General features: G+C 41.2%; 1 protein-coding gene across 3 annotated transcripts in view; it reads left to right on the forward strand.

Annotated features, from left to right (window-relative positions):
• LOC139939454 (tubulin delta chain-like) overlaps positions 1-23,642 on the forward strand; it is a 116,058-nt gene that overhangs the window by 68,337 nt on the left and 24,079 nt on the right. The gene's annotated exons all lie outside the window — the stretch shown is intronic.

A 23,642-nucleotide genomic window follows, 5' to 3' on the forward strand; every position in this document is an offset into this window, starting at 1 on the left:
TGCAAGGTTTGTAACAAATGCCCCGCATGTCGGGACCGGGATAGTGCAAGGTTTGTAACAAATGCCCCCCATGTCAGGGCCGGGATAGTGCAAGGTTTGTAACAAATGCCCCGCATGTCAGGGTCGGGATAGTGCAAGGTTTGTAACAAATGCCCCGCATGTCAGGGCCGGGATAGTGCAAGGTTTGTAACAAATGCCCCGCATGTCGGGACCGGGATAGTGCAAGGTTTGTAACAAATGCCCCCCATGTCAGGGTCGGGATAGTGCAAGGTTTGTAACAAATGCCCCGCATGTCAGGACCGGGATAGTGCAAGGTTTGTAACAAATGCCCCGCATGTCAGGGCCGGGATAGTGCAAGGTTTGTAACAAATGCCCCGCATGTCAGGGTCGGGATAGTGCAAGGTTTGTAACAAATGCCCCGCATGTCAGGGCCGGGATAGTGCAAGGTTTGTAACAAATGCCCCGTATGCCAGGGCCGGGATAGTGCAAGGTTTGTAACAAATGCCCCGCATGTCGGGACCGGGATAGTGCAAGGTTTGTAACAAATGCCCCCCATGTCAGGGCCGGGATAGTGCAAGGTTTGTAACAAATGCCCCGCATGTCAGGGTCGGGATAGTGCAAGGTTTGTAACAAATGCCCCGCATGTCAGGGCCGGGATAGTGCAAGGTTTGTAACAAATGCCCCGCATGTCGGGACCGGGATAGTGCAAGGTTTGTAACAAATGCCCCCCATGTCAGGGCCGGGATAGTGCAAGGTTTGTAACAAATGCCCCGTATGCCAGGGCCGGGATAGTGCAAGGTTTGTAACAAATGCCCCGCATGTCAGGGTCGGGATAGTGCAAGGTTTGTAACAAATGCCTTGTATGTCGGGGCCGGGATAGTGCAAGGTTTGTAACAAATGCCCCGTATGTCGGGGCCGGGATAGTGCAAGGATTTGTAACAAATGCCCCGTATGTCGGGACCGGGATAGTGCAAGGTTTGTAACAAATGCCCCGTATGTCGGGGCCGGGATAGTGCAAGGTTTGTAACAAATGCCCCGCATGTCAGGGCCGGGATAGTGCAAGGTTTGTAACAAATGCCCCGCATGTCAGGACCGGGATAGTGCAAGGTTTGTAACAAATGCCCCGCATGTCAGGGCCGGGATAGTGCAAGGTTTGTAACAAATGCCCCGCATGTCGGGCCGGGATAGTGCAAGGTTTGTAACAAATGCCTTGTATGTCGGGGCCGGGATAGTGCAAGGTTTGTAACAAATGCCCCGTATGTCGGGGCCGGGATAGTGCAAGGATTGGTAACAAATGCCCCGTATGTCGGGACCGGGATAGTGCAAGGTTTGTAACAAATGCCCCGTATGCCAGGGCCGGGATAGTGCAAGGTTTGTAACAAATGCCCCGTATGTCGGGGCCGGGATAGTGCAAGGTTTGTAACAAATGCCCCGCATGTCAGGGCCGGGATAGTGCAAGGTTTGTAACAAATGCCCCATATATCAGGGCCGGGATAGTGCAAGGTTTGTAACAAATGCCCCGCATGTCGAGGCCGGGATCGTGCGGGGTTTGTTATAAATTTCCCGCCGGGATCGTGCTGAAGATGTGATAATATGCCCTGCATAACAGGGCAAGTGTATAGCCGGGGATGTACAAAAAACAAGTGCCCTGCCTGGCCTGGCAGTAGCGGGACATTGTGATGTTAATGGTGACAACTCTTTGAACTATGGTGCAGTGTGATACAATAAACGTTAACAACACTATAACCACAAAATAAAGTAATTTGGTTTGACATACATGTATCTCAATCAAAACCATTTCTCTAAAAGTAGAGTTTGACTGTAAACCACTTTAAATTAGCAGAAATGCAAGACAAAAATATGAATAATCAAGTTAATACAAGAAGTTAGAAGCTAACCTGAACACTTTCAGCCAATGCTTCTCTTTTAACACATCATCATCAGCACGACCATACTCAGGCTGATATGGAAGCTATATAAGAATAAAATGGAGTAACTCTCGGTACAATTGAAGCGTGAGACAACAAAAACAATCAGTTCCATCTCAGTAAAACCTAACATTGTTTCTCCTTATTGTAAGAAAAGTTAACGTAATCACAGTCACAATATTCTAGATATTTGGATTGAACACAAGTTTCTTGAGGAAGAGTTATACATTTGTACTAGAATTAACTCGCATTTAACCACAAGAAATACAACAAAATCAGTACAATAAAATATCGACTCCAAAATTACTAACTGTTAAAACTACAACTTAAAACATCTAAGATCAAAAACTCACCCTGATCTATGGCTATGATAACCAAAATCTTCCATCTCACAGGTTTCAATTCACCACTGTGCTTATCAATTCGGAATGACTCATGATCCTCTGTGCATCACCTTTTAACCCCTAACTTTACTAGTCACTGACGCCAGACCAATTTCCGATTGGTTAGTTTAAAAGTTCACTGAATATGTATACAATTAAGTTTGAATTTGATGTTTGCTATTGGTCAACTAATCGCTGACAAAGGAATTTCTCCTTGTATCAATTTACCTCAACTTGACCCACAAAGTCACTGTAAAGGCCATGGCTCAGGACTAGCAGTCCTTGAGGGACACTAAACCCTTCCAGTCGACCAAGAGAATATATAGCAATAAGGAAGTGCGTTTTCTCTGAAACTCCCTTAAAACAATGAGTTTAAATAGAAATTGATAGAAATTGTTATAATTACATGTAGCTTGTCACTCTGTATTTCCATACATTTAAGTCACCGTGGTGGGAACATATGGAAAAAGTCTCTAAGCAGTGGGTTTGTATAGAAATCATTATGATTAACTTGCCTTTAGGTGGTCACTTTGTATTACAATATTATATATTTATGTTACCCTAGTGGAAACAAGTGGATAAAATAACTTTTGGTTATCAGTTTTGATACTCTTTTTGTGAGGATTTTGGGTGAAGTTCTGTAATGAACTTCATCTAGAAAGAAAAGATTTTGTAGTTCTATAAAATATTTTGAGGGTAATTCCATTTCCCGACATTGTATTGTTCTTTGTTTTGTTATTGTATGAGTGGGGTCTCTACTCAACAAGCTGATGCTCTTGGAGACCTCCATCCCCACACAAAATCCTATTGTACTTATGTTTTCCTTAATCATTGTAATATCATGTAAATTATATCACTTTCCTTGTGTGTGGTAGAAAGTAAAGAAATGAATGATTGAATGAAAAAAATGCTTTCAATCAATAATATTTATTGAAAGCATTTTACCGATATCCCGCTTTTTCATGAAAACAAGCGGCAGAAGTATAGGAAGTTTTTCAAAACATTGAATTGGGGGCCTATTTTTGTAATCAATAATTACGAAAAAAGTTACATTTAAATGATAAACAAAACATTAGGCCTTTAAGACTGGGTTGCTCTAAAAATCAAAGAAGTGGTGGCAGACTTTCAAAAATGGATTTCGTTTAAACTTTGCACAAGTGAAGGCCATCAACCAAAATGTCAAAATAAAGCATAAGTTTTGCATTTACACCTTCGTTGCCATGGCAACAGTCAAAAGTAGAAAATTACCATATTTCACATAATGTAGCTCTTTTCATGAGTAAAAATTACCCAAAGTTGAGGGCTCCACTGTGTAAAAACCAAATAGTGGACCTACCTCTCAGCTGGATATGATTAATATGCATCCTTAATCTTTCCAAAAATGTGTTTGACAAAAGTACAGTTAATTGTGAATGGTGAATGGAAGATTCCATTATTTCAAAAAGGGGTGTTTTGAGGAAAAGTCAATTTGGGAAATACAGGGGGTTGCTAAAATTGTCAGAAGTCCCAAAGTGGCATATTTAGGAAAGTTTTGCTTCCAGGCATGAAAGATAAGATACTGGTCTGTAAGAATTTCAAAAAAAAAGTTTTGGTATTTGTTGTGGTGGGGAGCAGTGCTGCAATAAACTTCGTCCTTTTTTTGAAAAAAAAACAAAAAAATATGAATTTTTGTTTTAATGGATTTTGTTTACTCTTTGCACATGTTAATTCCTTCGACCAAAGTGTAAAAAGAAAGCATAGTTTTTGCATTGCACTTTGGTTGCCATGACAACGGTTAAAAATAAGAAATTTGCCATATTTCACCTAATTTAGCTCTTTTCTGAAAATTACCCAAAGTTGAAGGCTTCACTGTTAAAGACCAAATATATTACCTGCCTTTCAACTGAATATGGTAAATATACACCCTTGGTCTTTCCAAAAGTGCACCTGACACAGGTACAGTCAATTGTGAATGGAATAATCCATTATTTCCAAAAAGGGGTGTTTTGAACAAAGTTCAATTTGGGAAATAGAGGGGGTTGCTAAGTTTGTCAGAAGTCCGAAAGTAGCATATTTAGGAAAGTTGGGTTACCAGGCTTGAAAGATAAGATACTGGTGTGTAGGAATTTCAAAAAAATGTTTTGGTATTTGTTGAACTGGTGAGCAGTGTTGTCAGAAGCTTCATGCTTTTTGGCGATTGTATAGATTTAAAGTTATAAAATAATGCTCTTTTTATGACTTTCTACATGCTTAACAATGATGAAGACTGACAAAATATCATGACAAAATATAATAAAGCATCTTATGACAACATAACTCCCAGTTGTATAAACAGGCATCACATAATTAAAAAAGAAAGTTTTTGTATTTTTTGAACTGTGGAGCAGTGTTGCCAGAAACTTCATGCCTTTAACAAAAAAGGGTGTATTTTGCAAATTTCATAATCACATGAAAAAATAATGCTCTCTAATTACTTTTTACACGCTGAACAATGATGTTGATTGAAAAAAAGTATAAAATCCAAAACTTAGGTCATTAAAAATATTCTTGATCAATGTTGGGTAGTCCACAAGGCTACAGGGTGCTCATGAAAGGTGCCGGATTGATGGGAGACTTAAAAGTATTATTTTATTAATGTTATTTATTCAATCTAAAGAAAACAAGTTAAAAATGCATTTTTTTTTAGGCAGTACTGTTACAACAGGATACAATTGCCCAAGTTTTTCTCAAACGTTTTTATCAAAATGGAAGGACCAATGTTGGCCCAAAATACAACCGAAAGGAAAACATTCTGAGACCCCTGGCAAATTGTAATTTTGAGGGCCAAAAATAGGGTAAAAATGTTGATTTTGCAAATTTCTAAAAACATGCGCTAATGATGTTCTAAAAATAGCATTAGGGTAAAAGTTAAAGCAATAATTTTTTTGTCTCAAGTTAAGCATAGGACGACTCAATGTATTGATGTGAAAGGTTTTATGAAAAAAAGAATGCACATTGGCTAGGTGGAGTTGCAAATGTATGCTAAAATACATTTTTTTAGACCCCAAAATTGGCAAAAATAGCCAAAACACAAATGAGCTGTTACCATGGCAACGGGCTATATAGTGATTTCAAAAGTTTAGTTTGTTTGAATGCACCTCAAGTCCCTTTAACCCATAAGGTTTAAAACAAAAACAAAAAAATCCTGATATTTTTACCCAATAATAATGTATAATTTTTTGCCATTTGTTGCGTTTTTGCCCTGACAAAGTGCTAACTTTCCTGCAAAACTGTGTTCGCGCACTTAAAATACCAAATCATTTTATTGCATTTTTATGTAGGTTGGTACCTTATCTTCCAACTATAAAAGTGTCACAATCAACAAAGTGCCACTTTCGGACTTATGGCCTCATTCGATACCCCTATTTTTCGCTATAAGAAAATATGACAAAAACACCCCTATTTGAAATAGTGGTTTGATCCAAAGTTGATCGCACACTTAATTTTTAAAAACATTTTCTAAAAAGAGTAAACATGGTTGTGCAACATGTGTGAAAGAAAAACTTCAACGTTTTCCCCTTTAGACGTACCAGTGCTTTCAATTTACCTATATTTTAACTCTTAAAAAAGGTAAAAACTTGGAAAATTTGCTGAAAAACTTATTTTGGCTTATTTTTGTGTATTGTGTACCCATACCTACTCATACATGGAGTTTTGCCAAAATCCATTTTTTGAAGTCTGCCAACATTTTAAAAATATCTTTGATTTTTACAGCAACCCAGTCTTAAACTTGTTTAAATATATGTAGCATTCCCATTAACTTAAAATGGTTAAACAAATGAAATGGCAAAGAAAGAAAATGGACAGAATCAGGCCACCCGCAAACCTTGACATGGAGGTCAGAGACCTTTCTCGTACATGGAAAAGGTGGAGTCGAGAAGACCAAATCACAGTGAAGATGTTTCAGTATCTTGTTGGTACTATAGGACGAGAGTTGTTCAAGACACTTGGGCTAACAAATGAATCAAAGCTTGCCGATGTCCTGGAGGCTTTTGATGCACACTGTGATCCGAAAAAGAGCGAAACAGTAGAGAGATACAGATTTTTCACTAGAAATCAAGAGGGTGGAGAGTCCATAGAGAAATATCTTACTGAGCTGAAACTACTGGCCGAGACTTGCAACTTCGAAACACTTCGTGACTCGCTTCTGAGAGATCGTATAATATGTGGAATACAAGATTCCAATCTACGTGAAAGGCTCTTACGAGAAAGTAGCCTTGACCTTGTGAAATGTCTAGTCATAAGTCGAGCATCAGAGCTATCCAAGGAAAGAGTTAAAACCTTGGAAGAACCTGTAGCCACAGAAGTACATGCTGTATACAAACAAAGGCAACGAAAACCAGCACGCAGTGATGGGGCACGACAGAAAGCGGCCACACATGGAAGAGTCTGCAAATTCTGTGGGCTACAGCACGAATTTGTGAAAGAGAATTGCCCGGCATATGGAAAGGAATGCACAAAGTGTCACAAGATGCGAACCACTTTGCCAAACAATGCCTTTCGAAAGGCACCAGAGTTTATGCAGTTGCAGATGACGACAGTTCCGATGACTCATCGTACGAGGAACTCATGACCATGGAGCTCGTACCAGAGACAATCCACACAGTGGAGAAATCATTCGCGAAAAATGATGATAGCGAAAAAACAAGTTCTTCTTCAAATCGACTCAGGAGCAACTTGTAATGTGATCCCTAAACATCTGATAGGAGATGCACAGCTCACAGAGACTAAGCAAGGGTTGTCCATGTACAACAAGACAACACTGATTCCACTTGGGCGATGCAAACTAAAGATGATCAACCTCAAGAACCAGAAGAAGTACAAGGTAGATTTTGTTGTTGTACAAGATGAAGGAGTGACACCGATACTGGGGAGTAAAGCAGCACAACAGATGGGCATGATAGAAGTTCATTATAAGAATATTGCCTATGTTGCCCCACCAATGCAGACGGTGAAGTCATCAGAGCAACTGATCACCCAGTTTGCAGATGTTTTTGAAGGAACAGGATGCCTCGAGAACAAATATCACCTTGATGTGGATTCAACCGTCACACCCGTGGTGCATCCACCGAGACGTGTACCAATCGCTTTGAAGCAGAAGCTGAAGGGAGAGTTAGACAAACTGACTGAAACACAAATTGTCAAACCAGTTAATACATCTACTCCATGGGTATCAAGTCTGATCAAACCACACAAACTGCGAATTTGTCTTGATCCCAAAGATCTGAACGAAGCACTCAACAGAAGTCACTACCCAATGAAGACGATTGATGATATCCTTCCCGACTTGAACAATGCCAAAGTGTTCTCCGTTCTAGATGCGAAGAATGGTTACTGGCATGTTGAGCTAGATGAAGAAAGCTCATACCTGACAACGTTCAACACACCATTTGGCAGATACAGATGGCTGCGTATGCCATTTGGAATCAGCACGGCGCCAGAGGAATTCCAACGACGACAAGACCAAGTTATAGAAGATCTTGAGGGAGTTCAAACCAAAGCTGATGATATACTTGTATTCGGAAAAGGGGATACAGTGGCTGAAGCAACAGCCGACCATGACATGAAGCTTAAAGCTCTGCTAGAAAGATGCCCTCAGAGAAATGGGAAGCTAAACAAAGCCAAATTGAAGCTCACAATGAAGCAGGTGCCATTCATGGGACATCTCATCACAGTAGATGGACTGAAACCTGACCCAGCAAAGGTGAAAGCTGTGCAAGAGATGCCTAAGCCATCCAACAAGACAGAGCTACAAAGATTCATTGGCTTTGTCAATTATCTTAGCAAGTTTCTTTCACAGCTGAGCGCTACCTGTGAGCCACTGAGAAAGTTGACATAGAAGGACGCAGACTGGCTAGATAGCCATGACAAAGCAGTAGATGCCATTACTAAGATGGTAACCACGGCACCAGTACTGAAGTACTATGATCCAAAGGAGGAGCTCACTCTGCAGTCCGATGCATCACAGACCGGGCTAGGGGCAGCGTTGATGCAGAAAGGTCAGCCTGTTACATATGCAAGCAGAGCCCTCACTGACTGTGAAACTAGATATGCTCAAATTGAGAAAGAGCTACTTTCAGTCATCTTTGGCCTGGAACGATTTCATCAGTTCACATATGGACGCCAAGTTAATGTGCAGACAGATCACAAGCCACTTGATATGATTGTTCTTATAAACCTCTACATCGTGCACCTAAGCGTCTGCAGAGGATGCTGATGAGACTACAGACCTATGATGTAAAGGTCTCGTACCACCAGGGTAAAGAAGTGTATCTGGCGGATACACTTAGCAGAGCATACCTACTCGAGAAACTGCAAGATTGCTTCCAAAGGGATTAGAAACAGTCAACATCTGCCTATCACTCCACAGAGATTAAATGACATACAACAGCACACAGCAAATGATCAAACGCTGATGTTGCTCAAAGATTCCATATTAAATGGATGGACTGAAATGAAACGTGACGTCCCCAACTTGCTCAACCCGTACTTTGACATCAGAGATGAGCTAAGCATCCAGAATGGACTTCTCTTCAAAGGGGAAAGAGTAATCTTACCAAAATCCCTCCGTAGTAGTATGCTTCAACGCATACACTTGTCTTCAGAATTGAAGGGTGTCTCCGTCGTGCACGAGAATGTCTGTACATTCTTTTCAAGGGGAAAAGAATTACCTCATCACAGTCGACTACTACTCCAACTTCTGGGAAATCGACTACCTAGAAGATACCAAGGCTAACTCAGTCATCAGGAAGCTCAAAGCTAACTTCGCTCGACATGGTATCCCTGATAATTTAATCACAGACAATGGACCACAGTTTACATTCAATCAATTTAAAGCATTCACTTCAACCTGGGAGTTTACCCATACAACAATATCTCCATACTATCCGCAAAGCAATGGAAAAGGAGAGCAAGCAGTAAAGATGGCTTAAACAATGCTCAAGCCTCAAAAGCCAAAGCTGACCTGTACCTGGCGGTACTTGATTTTTGTAACAAGCCATCTCAAGGACTGTCCAGCAGTCCTGTTCAACGACTGATGAATCGCAGAACCAAGACACTGCTGCCTTCAACAAACAAGCTGCTCAAGCCAAAGATTATCACAAAGGTTCCCCAACAACTCGCTGACAACAAGAAACGACAGGCATATCACTATGACAAAAGAGCGAAAGACCTCCCTCCACTGACAGTCGGTGAAACAGTTCGAGTCAAACCAATGAAAGACGAGGTAGAGTGGAAGAAAGCGATTGTAACCCGCAAGAAAACCTAACTGCGATCATATGAAGTAATGACCCAAACCGGCAAAACATACCGAAGAAATCGCAGAGATCTCCGCAGCACCAAAGAGGATTACAGTCCAATCAACCCAAACTTTGATGCCAATGTCACAACAAAGGAAACAACCATTGACGCGAACATAGAACCACCACAAGACGCAGGACAACGACAACCTTTGGTCACAACTAGATCAGGACGCACAGTGAAACAACCCACACATCTCACTGACTTTGTAACCTACTAAAAGTACAGGACTGAGAAAAGAACAGGCTTGTGAAAATAACAAAAGTTAGAAAGTAGAGTTAGTGTTTATTTAGTTATGCATTGAAAAGGCTACTCGTGGATTGTTTGATTTGAAGACACAACATTATTTGAAACTGAACCACAATGGAGCCACAATATTCTATGGATGGACCTAACATTGGAACTGGATCTATTTCTTTAAGATTCTATTGGATGAACAATATTATTTGAACTGTATGACTCTTATTTCTTTATTGGAGGAAAGATTTGACAAGTGAATCATCTTGTCTATGTCTAGCGCCCTCAGTTGGCAGCTCCTGCAACTGGATGGTTTCTAGCTAGCTGTACACAGTCTCACATGTTATGGTTATGTTACTTACACACGGAGAGTTTATGACAACACGATTTGAGAAGCCCGGGGTTTCCTAGTGAGTTATTTCTGATAGTATTTACATGTAGTTAGAGAAAATACTATTACAATATTGACTGGCAATGAGGTAACTAGTACGTCTATTCCCCTGAGGGACTTTGAGTGACTAGGCGAAGAGGGATCTATTTCCCGAAGCCAAAGGCCGAGGGAAATATACATGTAAGGCCCTCTCCTGGGAATAGACTTACACTAGTTACCGAATTATGCCAGTCAATATGTGTTTTATAACACACCTTGGTCTTTTGTGAAATAAGAACAGAAATCTGGATAAGAAAGGAAGTTTTGTAGTTGCTGTTTACGGTTCAAGTAAAGAGAGGGCGCTGTAACCAGGCACTATTTTCAAAGATTAGTGGCAGTGCTTACTGGGTACTATTCCCGCAAAACATGCGCGCACGATCACTATAGACTAATTAGTAAATCGTACGTGACCGAATTTCAGCTAACCAGAATACAGAACAAGCAAGAGGTGTGTTATAATGTAATTTATTACTCATGACGTGTCAAGCCCTTTAAAAAATATTGCTGGTTTCACACTTACTTTTGGAGGATCCTTAAGTAAACACACTGTCCTGACATCCAACTGTGATAATCCCTCTAATCCCTTAAACAAACAACCTGCTTTGGATGGATGATTTCTGGAACTACTTTTAAAAGCTACATGAAATGGCCATTGGCAATGGCAATGGCAATAACTGAGCAGTATGTGTATTTTAAAATTAGTACTTTTTACGTAATTCTGTCATTAATGGGTAAATTAAGCTTATTGTACATTGCTTCTAGATTTTGATCAGGCATTATACATTATATACATGAACAAAAGTGTTTTTTTTTTCTTTTCTTTTTTGGCAAAAGATATTGTAAGCAGTTCAAAGCCCAGTATGGAAGCTATAATTGCAGCTTTCTTTGCAAACTGTGACTACTTTGTACTTACAGTATTTAATATTCAAAGGGAAATGACGCAAAACAACGTTACAAGATCCATGCGCTCTTGGCCAGCTTTTATTAAAAGCATTCTAAGTTTACCAGGGAACGATTTCGTCCAGTATTTCTGCATGGACCGTTACGCAATTTTTTTTTGTATGGCAAAATCAAAATTTTGCATAGCAGTCCATAAATTTTGTATCTAACAGCAAAATTTTAAAAATCGCTTAAACTGCAGACACATAAATTTGCGAAGCGGGCTAAAGTGTTAGGGCAAATACAGTACAGCCTATAGTAACTTTAGTCGTTTTTTTGCCTTTTTTGTGTGTAAAAATTTAGGGCACCAAGGCAATTTTCAAAAATTTCAAAGGGCATCAAGGCAATCATAAAAAAAGTTGCGAAGGGCCTGACGGCTATTTGGAAAAAAAAGACAAAAATCAGTTCTTCCAATTTGTCCATTTCAATTTTCAATTGATTGCCTCCTAACTATGGTATTTATTATACCCAATATGCACTAAAAACTAACCCACAGAAAAAGAAAGCATTCATCTAACTGAACAAAATAAACAAAATAAAGAACAAATCTTACAATACACAATGAAATAATATTTTTGTTCATACGGCTACTATTGGTCATGCTGGTTGTGTAGTTTGTCGTAGAGACGCTAAAATTCCCACGCAACTGCTCGGTTTTGGGCGATGTTGACAGAAAGATATACATGTATATCCATGTGCGCGACGACTATGCTGTACATGATGTATGTATGTACGTTATGTACGGTATACTATTATGCATGCATCGTGGGGGAGCATAGACACGTCAAGTCGTTTTCTCAAGGCGTGTGTGTTTCTAGTTCGCGTAATTTTACCAATAGAGGGCGTTTAATCTCATAGACCTTATCGCAAATACCAATGCGCAAGCGCAGACTGTTGAATGAGGTGCATTGTGGGATAGATATGGATCAAATTTGGATACCAGCTGGACCACAATGCACCTAATTCCAAGCTTTACGCGCGCGCCCCAGTATTTGCGAAAAGGTCTATGCTATCGCATTGTTCTGAAGCGCCCTCTAGCGTTCAAAGTTTCTTGTATTTTTGTGTCGCACGCAAAGAACAACGACTAGTGGGCTTGAAATCTGCTGTTGTGCGTGAAATCTGGTGCTATTTCTATGCATGTTTGCTGACGTTCGAGGGCCAGTGCAGCGGTTAAAAAGACAAGTTATTTGTCACTCATAGAACTTCTTCCAGATGTTTTGTTTTGTAAAATTAATTGAAAGAACAAGTTTGCCTTTAAAAAACGTTCGCATGCATGTTTGTCACGGACAGGGCCTAGCAGCACTACTTTATCTATAAACAGTATTAGTGTGCACGTACGGCGCAGCCGGCGGAATGAAAGTCGACACAAACAATAACCGTTCTTTGCTATTCATGGATGGATTTTTACCATTCAAAAAAGAAAACCAATTAACTTTTTACAATTTTAATCATTTTAAATATTGTAACAATCAATATCTTAGTCTTCAATTGAAATAAATCCACATGGACTCCTTCAGGCAGGATGGCTTTGTCAAACCTTATCGGATTAGTGGTGATAACGATCTTAATCCCCCAACTCCCAGCTGATTTTTCTCACTTTAAAAACCTCCAAAAGAATGCGTCCTGACCCGACCAGATACAAGGTTTGGTCGGGTCGGGTTTTAGAGGGCCGGACACGTAATGTCTACTAGTCGTTCTCAAATAGCTGCGACTTTGATACTAGTCGCAAAACTTTAACTCCCATTGCCCAATATGCATCAAAACAATTGTTTGCGAAGCGCAATAAAGTAAAACTTGTGCTGAAGGACGGTCACCGATGTCTGGTTGTGTTTCAAAATTTCAAATTGTCGGGAATATTTGTGAGCAGGAATTTGATCGCGACTACTTTTATCTTAGTACGTAGTCGTAGCAGCATGGTTAATAAGTGAGTTGAATAGTGATAGTCGCGACTCGACTAAGCAATCAAAAGTCGCAGTTTCCCATGAGTTATTCCAAAAGATATGGCTACGTTTCAAGCTAGACTTACATTCCAAGATACGCTTAAGTCCTTCCAGTTAATAACTGGCAGTTACGCTATAATTTCACCAAAAGGTACACTTTCAATTGCGGGTCAAGCTACACTTATGTTCCAAGATACAAAGCTACGCTTACGTCCGAAGATGCGCTAACGTTTCGTCCAGGTACCTTTTCAATCAAAAGGTACGCTTTCTATCCCAAGTCAAGCTACGCTTACGTTCCAAGATACGAAGCTACACTACGTTCCAAGATCATTTACGTTTCTTCAAGTACGCTTAATTTTCTCAAAAGGTGCGCTTTCAATCCTGAGTCAAGCTACATGTACGCTTACGTTTCAAGATACGCAGCGAGGCTTACGTTTCAAGATATGTAGGTACGCTTACGTTTCAAGATACAAAGCTACGCTTACATTCCAAGATCACTTATATTTCTTCAAGTTACACTTTAATTCCATAAAATAAGTACGCTTTCAATCCTGAGTCAAGCTACGTTACGTTTCAAGTTACGCAGATATTGTACGTTTATATTTCAAGATACACTCTCAAGGACACTTTTGAATCCCTTTAAGATTCCCTCCCCCCAAGATGCTTTAAAAAATTGTTCACATACCAGGGCCCACCAGTTAAAGTGCGGGTTTAAGCCACTAATTAAAAAACCAATTCAACACACTTTGATTCCCATTCATAAATACCTTTTCAGCCAAAAAACATCAACACTTTTTGGTCAAAAAGTAAAATAAATGCACAAATTATAATATAATAGTTCAATGATTTCTTTCAACACAACACCCCTCCAGCTATGAAATGCTAAGGCCCTCGGGTAAACAACTCCTTATAAGGGAATGCTGTGCGCATCGCGCGTATCGCGTGATGTGGCACACTGGTTTCAGCCGTTGCTCTCGACCAATAGGAATGAAGAAACTGTCTTCAAGCTCCCATGTCACGCCCATGTTTCAATACTTTTTACTGGTCATAAACAAGGGAATCAATGTGTGTTGAAGAGGTTTTCAACTAGTGGTTTAATCCCAACGAGGCCTGGTTTTTGATAATTTTACCGAGACGAAGTCGAGGTAAATTATCAAGAACCAGGCCTCGGCGGGTTTAAACCACTAGTTAAAAACCGATTCAACACACTTTGATTCCCTTTCATAAATACCTGTTTGGTTAAAAGGCGTAATAAAGTAAGAAACTCTGTAAAACTTGTCCGTTTCCGAGTGCTTGAGCTTTGTATAATTCCATTCCATGGTATGTTCAGTATACATGTTGAATGTACATGTACGGAGTCCGTACCCGTGTGTTTTCCGGTTCTGTTCGTGCGCATGCGTGTATAGTCTTGGTGCATATTCGCTGGTTTTCCTTTCACACACAGCGCGGCCAACTCACCGACAGCGCCTGCATCGCCCGTAACAAGAAACATCTTGTATCAAGACTAGCGCGGACAACCGGTTATAAACACTGGTCATTATCAACAGTTTAAACACACTCACGTGACGCGCTCTCCACCAATAGGAATAGCGAAACTGTCTGAGGTATTTATGAATAAAGGTTTATGCACACCCACGTGACGCGCTCTCCACCAATAGGAATAGCGAAACTGTCTGAGGTATTTATGAATACTATTTAATGAACCTCTTGCATGTTTATTTGTCAACCCCGGCCCTACATGTAGCAGAAAGTATTGCCTGCTTCGAGGTATTATGGCTTTTGATTTGTGATCTGTTAAAAAAAACATTGGCACTGTGTTCTCGGTTTAGTTAATAGTTAGGTGTTTGGGTCATGGTTTAGTATTCATATAGTAATATTGGTCTAGATTTTGCTGGCTGCAAGTGAGTTCCACTACATGTAGTGTTAGTTGTATTTAAATCATTATTGAAAAGGTTACATAATACTCTGAAAGTTGGATTCCCATACTACACAGTTGTGTGCTTAACGTATGCTGCATGCCGTGGTGACCGGGAAAGAAAGTTAAGGTGTCCAGTCGTGTGGCAATGCGATCGATAGTTCAACGTTTATGCAGTAATGCGCACAACGTCTCTTTTATCTAACGACTTGATTTCAATTCTAGCATACTGGTCCGTCATGAGCGACGCTTCCTGCAATTACGCTAATGTTTGTGCCATTATTCTAGTGTGCGTGCTATTATGCTAATGTTATATAGCTCCGTGGTTCTAAAGTGCAGCCTGGCCCTTATTCGTCAAAGGGGGCTCTTCGTTCAATATATTTCTGTTTCGTTCTATATATTTCGGTTTAGTTCTATGTATATTATATATATCAAATAATAAACCACAAGGGAAACTGACTGGGTACATTTTATAAATGATTTTGGGTTGAACAAAGAAAAATTGACTAGAGCGGGATTTGAACCAACGACCTCCGGTTTAACGTGTCGGCGCTCTACCAACTGAGCTATCTAGCCCTGTGTTGGCCATCTCCCTTTTTAGTCAATATCTTTGTTCGGGGGGTGCCTGTCAGAAGCCATTCAACCGCAAACTGCCGTGTAGCCAGGGATCATACCCAGGTAACGATACAACCTGGGAAGCGGCAGACAGGGGATCACCTTAAGGGGATGCGACTTTTTTTATCAGATATCAAACAATAAACCACAAGGGAAACTGACTGGGTACATTTAATGAATGATTTTGGGTTGAACAAAGAAAAATTGACTAGAGCGGGATTTGAACCAACGACCTCCGGTTTAACGTGTCGGCGCTCTTCCAACTGAGCTATCTAGCCCTATGTTGGCTGTCTCCCTATTTAATCAATATCGTTACCCTGGGTGTGATCCCTGGTTACACGGCAGTTTGCGGTTGAATGGCTTCTGACAGGCACCCCCCAAACAAAGATATTGACTAAATAGGGAGACCGCCAACATAGGGCTAGATAGCTCAGTTGGTAGAGCGCCGACACGTTAAACTGGAGGTCGTTGGTTCATATCCCGCTCTAGTAAATTTTTCTTTGTTCAACCCAAAATCATTTATAAAATGTACCCAGTCAGTTTCCCTTGTGGTTTATTATTTGATATCTGATATAAAAAGTCGCATCCCCTTCATGATTTTTCATCAAAAAACAACATTTGAGCTTATCTACGGCATAACTCAAGATTAAGATCGATTTGAAACTTGAAACTCAACAGATAGTTGAACCTTAGTATCAAGAAACCCCAGGTCTAATTACGTCATAATGATGTCATTGGGTATTAAATAATAAATAAAACAACGTTTAAAATTTGTAAAAATCAAATGGTGCAAACGTTTTTGTCCAACAAAAGAGGGCGCTGTTGATTATCAAATCTGTGCTCAGCATCCCGTGCAGGGTGAAGGGGTTTCCATAAGTTACAAAATAAAACCTGATGCCAATCTCACACAAAAATATTGCATTTGTGAAGAAAGAAGGAGTTGTTAAAAAATGTAATACAAGTTTAACTATAAAATAATGACACACTGTAGAAAAAGTAATCTTTATGGTTCAATGTTTTTGCACTACGTCATCATGTTACGTTCAACCGAACACCGTGTTTTTGTAATAAACAAAAATTCTATGTCTAAGTATATTTATTATTTCATTTTATACCGTGTGTCTCAAAAAAACCTATACACTTTTGAAATGGCTGCCAAATAAAAAGTATATGATTCTGGAGGAAAAGGTTTAGGTGTATAGATAGCTAATGGTCTCAAATTTCACATGACACCAAAAAGTCCGAAAGTAATTGATTATTTGGTAAACACTGCTCACTTTTGTGAAGGGTTGAAAATTAGGCTGCGCAGGAATTAGCCTTACCTCTGTGAGAGATAGTCTTTTGTAGCTTACAAAATTCAATCCAAGATTTCGGCTACTTCAGGTCAATGGGTAACCTGAAGAATAAGTAGCCAACATCTGTGACATTCCTGTTTTCAACAAGCTGTATTTGAATAATCAATTAACTTAAATCCCCATCTGGTCATTAAGAAAAAACAATGAAATGTCCAACTCATCTTACAATAACTGAAATGTGGGGTGAAGGTTTTTATTCAAAGTCACAGATGTGAAGAAAAAAAACACAGTTTGTAACATGGAAGTTGCAACATGTACCATCACCCCATCCTGAATCCCGTGATTACACCACTGAGTCTACCACGGAAAGTTACAATGCTACAACAACAAAAATACAAGTCCTGTTCACTCATGAATTATAACAAAAAAGGTTTAATAAACCATAAAATTCACTCAGCAAACCCAAACTGATCGCATTTGATCATGAATTTATCAAGGAAGGCTAATTCCTGTGCAGCCTGTTTTCATACCCTTCACAAAAGTGAGCAGTGCTCATCCAGGCATAAACTTTTTTCCTGACTTGTTGGTGTCATATGAAAGTTGAGACATTTAGCTATACATACACATCAACATTTTGCCCCATAATTGTATATTTCTTTATTCGGCAGCCATTTCAAAAGTTTTTATTTTTTGGAGACACCCGTTATATACACCTATTTTGTTTTATTATACCAATATAAACATGGTTTGAGGGTGACTAGCTGATTTTAGCTCCCCGAGGTATTGGAAGTTGACTAACTAGTTCACGAGGCGAAGCCGAGGGAACTAGTTTGTCAACATGTAGTTGCCTATAAAGAGGGTGCCTCTCGACAATTGAAATAGTAACTACACTTGACATCATACTATCCTCCTGCGAACCCAATTTGTACACACTGATTCCCATAAACGCTGCCACTATGCTTATACGGTAGCTGTAAGTTAGAAACACGTTCAGTAAGTTCTGTGGTCGTTCGGAACATGACAAAGACGTTCAACATCGGTTCAAAGCACGTTACACATAGGTTAGAAATAATTTTTTCGTACGCTAGGCACTATCTCAACGTACAGTTCATGTATTTTTTACTAAAATGTAATGTGTATGAACGTGTGTCAACGATCGTATAACTTACCTACAACTTATGCAGAACTTATGAGCCACACGCTGGCTGGCATACATTGAGAATTTTTGTGTATGCAACGACGTATCTCAGCGTGTTTCAGCGTGCTCATAACTTATACAAAACTTACCCATAACTTATTTGACGTATGCCAATGTTTTCGCAAAGTTTCATAAGTCGTCATACGCTGGCTTAAATGTCAAGGTGTGGTAGGGCCTTAAGATCCTATTTCCGACACGATATGGCTAAAACCAAATCCTTTATAACCATCACCATCACCAATACCCTTGGACTTGAATACATCCGTCCTGCTTGTGCTTCTGCTGTGTAATTTTCCTGAGGAAAGTTTTTTACTTTCTACGCCCCTTCATCGAGTCAGCTTCTCCTTCCTTTACTTGATCTACAGCTTAGAGAAACCAGGGTCTTCGTAATTCTTTATGTCTCTTACCCTACCCTTTAGCCTTTACAAGTGGTTAAGAGCTCTTTGAAGCAACTCTTCAGTTGCCTTTATTAGTTTTTCCACCTTTCACAGCCTTTACGTGGCTTTTTTGGAGGAAAATGACTCATTTCCAAGGTCTATTGTTCACCTTATACTTGTTTTTCTGCTATTTTCCTTTCTATGGTTATTTTATGAAGTCTTTACATCATTCTTCTGCAGAAATCTATGTTGTAGGTTCTTTCCCATAACCTTATTCTATCTTACTTATATCAATGTTTTTGGACTACTGGACTAACCTTGACCTTATAGAACAAATTGGCTTAATTTCTGGGCCTGTGGCTCTCTTTCCTTTATTTCCATTCGTTTGAGTTACTTATTATGAAGTCTTTACTTCATTCATTCCCAGAAATAATTGAGGTACGTCCTTCTTAATATTATTAAATATCAATGACTTTAGACTCTCTCTCAGTGTGGTCCCTTCTATTCTTGTCTAGGACATTTTCCCACCCCAAAATGGGTTTCATCATCTTCCAGGGCTAGTCTTCCCTAGCCCCTTCTCAGATTCCGATGCTCCTCTGTGCCTCCCTCAACTTGACTAGGAAAGAGCCTCTCCTTCACTGAAGCGTCACAAAGTTTTGGAGGAAGGTATAACTCTCCCTCTCTTCAGCATTGCTACCAGCTGGAGCTTGGCTTGGTCTCCAGGGATTCATGGCACGCCTTACGGATCTTTTGCCACGGTGCAGATCAAACTTACGACCTCTTCAATTTCTCCTGTTTTTAACACTACTGCTGGAGAAAGGATCCCCTTTTCAAGTCTGGTTCCAGGGTACTCCATTATGTATGGAACCTTTTCCTGCAGAACAACTTTCCCTGCCCTTTCCCTTCAGTGATATTTTTCTTATTGATGCTTCGGATTTAGGGGTTCTTGATCTTTCTCAGTTCAGTATCATCACATCTATCTACGGAACTCCTGACCGTTCAAAAGGCCCTCCAGCCGGGTGAAGAATCACTTAGTCCTTGTGAAGTCAGCAGCTCCACCTTTGTGTCCTACATAAAACTTTGGGGAGGGACTTTCTCCTCTTCCCTTTGCTAACCTAGAGCCTACTCACTTGGTGCCTTCTCCATCAATTATCTCTACAGAAAAGCCTCCTCTCCGGGAAGAAGATCATCTTGTAGGATGCCCTTTTTGCTAGGGAGAACAACCCCCACGAAATGGTCCCTTTATCGTCTGGTGGCCGAACAGATCTTCAGCCCTATAGACATCCTGGATCTCCTCTTTCGATCCCCCTTACTTTACCAAAGCAACCATATCATCGCACTCAGACCGTGTTCAAGCTTCTTCACCATGATCTAATCTGTCTTCATCCTTGTGTGCAGATGCTTTCAGGTCTTCCCTCCAAACGGCTGGCCTTGCTTAAGACGCTGCTTCCCTTGCAGCAAACTATAGACGACTGTCCTGTAGAACAAAGTATGACAATCACCTACCACTCTTTTCCTGATGGTGTACCAAGGAAGGTTTTTGTTCCCTCTTCTGCATCTGTAACTGTCATAGGGGATTGTTTACTCTCCCCCTTTAATTCTGGCCTCCAGACTACAGATCAACCTCATCAGCAGTACATCATAGGTACGATGATGATTCTACTCTGTTCCATAATACTGCTATACCTCTACTGACCAAAAGGATTGTTCTTAGAGGGGCCACCTATTAAGATACTCACTTCTTCTTGGGATATCAGCACTGTCCTTCGCATGTTGATGAAGCCTCCCTCCGAACTGGCTGGATCTTCTTATTCTCCATATCTACTTGATCTCTTGGTCAAGACAGTCTTCCTTTAGCAGCCTCCACAGCTCACCACAGAATCTGAGGTCCATGCTCTTTCAACCGAACCTGGTCTCTTTTCGTGGGAACATGAAGGTGTTCGTTTTGCCGCACTTATCAACTTCCCAAACCTAGAATCAACCACTGAGGTTTTTCCCTTCCAGAAATATTTTGTCCTGAGCTTGACTTCTTTCTCAACTGCCAAGAAGTAAAATTGTTGTGCCTTGTTATAGCATACTTGAATTTTACACACCAAGGAGCTACACGGGAACACACAACGCTTTGACCGTTCAACCCAACCTCAACTGGTACTGTTTCTGGGTGGATTGTTAAAGTTATACTACCAGCTACAATCTCTACTGCCCAGCAACGGGGGTCTCTGCCTGGTTCTGCAGTTCAACCAGATTTACCAGGTGAACTGTTGACGGGAGCACTTAATAGCCCCCCAGGTTCACACTCGGCCAAACCACAGGTGTCCCTAGTACCTAGGCAAGGAACACACCCCCTCAACTGGTTGCTACTTCGTACAAAAGCTCGAACAAGGATGTCATGTCCGCTTCCAGGACGATGGTATTTATGAGCTGACGGCATGTCCGTGTCTAAGCTGCTGATATTCATGACCTGAAAATACAACCTGTTTATTCATGAAACTTATTGTTACACCAACAATAGCGCCTGACATGGGCAGCTGATTAAACTTTGCCGTGCTTCAACGCACATGGCCATTCTTCAACGGACTGTCTGAGGTCCTTAATTAACGGCGCTATTTGCTGTCCAGTCCGCAGCTTGTCAGCAGAGGAACGCTCTGGAGGTTTTGACAAGGCGCCTTAGGGAGAATTAGCGCGTACTGGAAGATAAAGAACATAGGCTTCCAGATGTTGTAGTCTTAGATAAGACAAACAAGATGTGCTATAAGAGTAACTATAAATATAAATATAAATATGAATAATAAACTTGCGGGTACAACCATGAGTAAAATCTCTTTTGAAGGAGTGGTGGCTCTGAAAAGAGCCGGTTTGGTCAATTGACGTTTCGAACAGTATACTCTGCTCGTCTTTACGCGTTTACCACATTCCCTACGAATGTGGTAAAGTCTACATCGTGGAGACCGGCCGCAACATATCCACCAGAATCAAGGAACATCAAGCAATTACGGCAGACTAGGACACCTAGACACATCAAATGGAAACAAGCCAAGCTCATCGCACCAGTCAAGTTCTGTCATCATCACAGAGTGAGGGAGGCAATCGAAATCAAGGCTCACAACACAGTTCCACAAGACATCGGATTCTTCATCAATGACATCTGGTCACCACTTCTCAAGCCCACACTTCCAGCAGCAGCTCACCACAACACTGACACACTCCAACGCACACACATCCAGCAAACAACCAACTCGCACGCTTCACCAGACAAGAGCAGCTTCGATCCTTCCCGCCCTAAAGTGCATCCCTCCAGCCTTACACAAGCTCCACCACCACCAGTAGTCCAGCATTCTTCTGAAGACGAGCAGAGTATACGGTTTGAAACGTCGAGACCAAACTGGCTCTTTTCAGAGCCACCACTCCTTCAGAAGAGATTTTACTTATGGTTGTACCAGCAAGTTTACTATTATTAGTTATCTATATTATAAAAGCGCTTAAATCGCATGGGCACCGCCATTGTTGTTTGGCAAGTGGTACCCGCACCCTGCTAAAATGATGCCTCGTGGGGTAAATTTCGGGGTACCCGTGGGTTGGGGCATGTGTTGTTTGTGACGTCACAGTCAAAGCGTGAGCGTGTAGTAACTTTGGGGTTGAGTGCAGGCGTCCTTTGTGATGTCACAGCACGGCGCGAGCGTCCAGTAACTTCGCGCGTACATACAGTACAGAACAATGCATGGGGGGGGGGGGCACTACGACAGGACGAAGACTGGTGGGGGTTATTAGAGCACGTTGTGGGGACAGGGAGATGGAAGGGGCATGTAGTGTGGAACGTCTGTTGGAAGAGGGCGGGGGAACAGCAAAAAATGTAGGGAACATTAGTAAAAGGGCTGGAAAAATAATACGGAAAGGGGAAAAAGAAAAAGGGACTAATGATGACATTGGACAGGGAAAAAATAAATTGGACATGGAAAAATACACGAAACGGAGAACCACCTGACTGGCGGACTGGCGGGACCCGCGGGGAACAGGGAAAGTTATGGGACGGCAAAAAGTGCAAAGAACAATTCACGGGCGGGATGACGGGAAGGAGGCACGGGTTAGATTTTGGACGGGGGTAGGAGGTAGGGGCACATAGTGGTACGTCTGTGGAACGGGGGACGGGGAACGGCAAAAATAGAAATGAGGGGGAAAATGAACAGGGCTGGGGTAGGGATTGAACAAAATTAAAAGGGACTATCGTGATATGGGACATGGGACAGGAAAATATTAAACTGAATGGGGGGGGAATCAAGCCCATAAAACGGGAAAAACCCACACGGGACCCGCGCGAAACTGGAAAATATGAGTTATGGGCAAACAGTGGCAAGCAAGCAAAGAACAATGCCAATGCAGGGGATCGCAGGGACGGGAGAGGCACGGAGGCGTGGGTTAGATATGGGACGGGATAGGGAAGGGGCACACGGTGGGACAGGGAGTTGGGAGGGGGGGATGAACCAGGCTGGTGAGGGGGGGGGGGGAAAGCAAAGGGGTTTGAAAACTAAACAGGACAGAAAATTACCAACTGAACGGGAACAAAATAAACGAAACGGGATATAGACTGGGAAAGAACCACTATCGGGATCCGCTGGAAACTGGAAAATATGGATGGGATCGACAATGCCGAGGAAAAAAGACGGACAAGTGTACAATTTCACAAAGCACTAAGATTCGTCTTAACTTAGGATGGGTTGTTTGCCACAGTGATTTGTATTGTGACCCTGCCCAGCCACTTTAGCCCTCCCCTGTACACAACGCTACACTTGCAGCATTTTTACGTTGAGCTTTCTAGCGGGGTTGCCGCGCTTATCCCGCTAGTATTTATAGTTACTCTTATTCTCCACACCATGCAAAGCTTCAAACACCATTTAAGATGTGTTATCTCATTGACACGGCTGTGCCGCGTGATATAAGGGTGGCTTGCAAGGAGAAGGAAAAGATCTAGCAGTAAAAGTAAAAGCAATCCCTGTCTGGTCATGCTTCTGGTGATTGAAGCACTTGCCACCATTCCAAATGCACTGGGGAAACATCTAGAAGAAGTACATGT

This window comes from Asterias amurensis, chromosome 7, assembly GCF_032118995.1.
Source record: "Asterias amurensis chromosome 7, ASM3211899v1".
Taxonomy (NCBI): Eukaryota; Metazoa; Echinodermata; class Asteroidea; order Forcipulatida; family Asteriidae; genus Asterias; species Asterias amurensis.